Source organism: Gossypium arboreum, chromosome 7 (assembly GCF_025698485.1).
Source record: "Gossypium arboreum isolate Shixiya-1 chromosome 7, ASM2569848v2, whole genome shotgun sequence".
Taxonomy (NCBI): domain Eukaryota; kingdom Viridiplantae; phylum Streptophyta; class Magnoliopsida; order Malvales; family Malvaceae; genus Gossypium; species Gossypium arboreum.
The window spans coordinates 13,732,767-13,735,154 of record NC_069076.1 but is presented as its reverse complement, the minus strand read 5'-3'; the positions used below and the strand labels follow the sequence as shown (position 1 = coordinate 13,735,154).

The window sequence follows — 2,388 nt, the reverse complement described above, 5'->3', positions numbered from 1 at the left end:
ACGGACATTCATAAATTATAAAACTTATCACTATTCACATCACATCAAGTTTTTGGCACCATTGTCGGGGAGCTAAGATATTAGGAACACTTAATTTTTATTACTTTAGCCATTTATTTTATTGCAATTTAAATTTTATTTTGATTTTTGTTACTAAATTTTCTTTTTCCTTCTGGCAAGTTTTTATCGTTTATGACTAGAACAAACCCGTCAGGACCATTACTTTTTGATAGTGAGATTGAACACATAGCTTGTAGAAACTGAAGTGAAATAAGGTGAAGCTTAAGATACATAAAGGAAGGACAAGAGGACGATATTCACACCACAGTCGAGGAGATGGCTGAAAATAAGGAAAACCCGCTACCTCCTGCAATTTCTGCTGATCAAGTAAATCAGAATCCTACCCCACACACTATGTATGATTATGCTAAACCTATTTTAATAGGAATTGAGTCAAGTATAGTTAGGCCTACTATTGCTGCAAATAATTTTGAACTGAAACCTAACACATTTCAAATGATCCAACAGTTTGTTCAATTTGATGGTTTGCAGGATGAGGACCCAAATGCTCATTTGGCAAATTTCTTTGAGTTTTGCGACACTTTTAAGATCAATTGCATTTCTGATGATGCCATTCGCCTTCGTTTGTTTCCCTTTTTTTTGAGGAACAAAGCTAAACAGTGGTTGAACTCATTACCACAACTATCAATCACTACTTGGGAACAAATGACTGAAAAATTTTTACATAAATATTTTTCGCCGGCTAAAATGACTGAGTTGAGGAATGATATCTCTTCTTTTGTGCAGATGGATCTAGAGACACTCTATGATGCATGGGAGAGATACAAGGATCTATTGAGAAGGTGCCTCACCATGGGTTACCTTTATGGTTGTAGGTTCAAACATTTTACAACGACGTGAACCCCTCAACAAGGCAACTTATCGACACAGCTGCTGGTGGGACTATCAATAACAAAACACCTGAAGTGGCTTACGAATTTATTGAAGAGATGTCACTAAATAACTATCAGTGGCAAGTCATGAGAACAAAGCCGATAAAAGCAGCCGCTGTTTTCAACCTCGATGCGATTACTATGCTATCTAACTAGGTAGAACTTTTAAATAAAAAGATTAACGTCTTATGTGGTTCTACTCAGGTACATTCCATGATGAGGTGCGATTCTAATGGAGGAGGAGCGCACACAGAATATCAACCTTTCAATCCTAGCACCGGAGAGGAACAAGTCCAATATATGGGTAACAATAATTCTAGATCTCAAAATAACCCATATAGTAAAACATATAATGTAGGTTGGAGGAACCATCCCAACTTCTCGTGGGTGGTCAAGGGAATCAAAAGCCACAACATCCTCTGGGTTTTCAACAACCACCTTACCAACAGGAAAAGAAGCCTAAACTTGAGGGGATGCTAACAAAGTTTATCTCAGTGTTAGAAACTCACTTTTAGAACACTGAAACGACACTTAAGAATCAACAAGCATCGATCCAAGGGCCCGAAACTCAGATAGGACAGCTTGCCAAACTAATTTCTGAACGACCATAAGGTAGCTTGCCAAGTAATACTGAATCTAACCCAAGGGAACAACTCAACGCGATTACCACTCAAGGAGAGGAAGGGTTAGTTGAACCTGAACCTGAACCCAACCCAAGTCAAGGAATGGTGGTAAGTAAAGGTAAAGGTGAGGTAGTCCACAGTGAGCAACAACCGGTAAGTAAAAAGTACAAACTAAGGGTGCCATACCCCAATGTGACAAGGAAAGGCCGCACAGATGAACAATTCGGTAAATTCCTTAAACTATTAAAGAAATTGCATATTAACTTACCGTTTATCGACGCTCTTTCGCATATGCCAAACGCAGTTAAATTTTTAAAGGAGCTTTTAACAAATAAGCGAAAGTTGGATGAGACATCGTATGTGGAGATGAATGCAGTTTGCTCATCCATTTTGCAGAATAAACTGGCCAACAAATTGAAAGATCCAGGGAGTTTTATGGTTCCTTTAATTGGTAGCTTAGATGTTAGTAATACTTTGGATGATTTAGAGGCCAGTATTAATGCCATGCCTTGAAAAATGTTTAAACAACTAGGTCTTGGGAAACCCAAACAAACTAGGATGAGCATTCAGTTAGCAGATAAAATAATCAAATTTCCTAGGGGCATTATTGAAGATGTACTCGTTAAAATTGACAAATTTATATTCCCAATTGATTTTTTTGTTCTAGACATAGACGAGGATAGTGACGTGCCTTTAATTTTAGGAAGGCCCTTTTTAGCAACTGTTGGCACTATAATTGATGTTGTTACAGGTGAACTCACATTTTGTGTGGGTGATGAAACAAAACAACCATTCTTCAAGCTCAAAATTCT

General features: G+C 37.7%; 1 non-coding gene across 1 annotated transcript; it reads right to left on the bottom strand.

The window, feature by feature from the left end:
- Positions 1-774: 774 nt before the first annotated feature.
- On the bottom strand, positions 775-880 carry LOC128296136 (small nucleolar RNA R71). The gene has a single exon (XR_008286685.1). It is a non-coding gene; the product is annotated as a small nucleolar RNA R71 (small nucleolar RNA).
- Between the last annotated feature and the right edge of the window lie 1,508 nt (positions 881-2,388).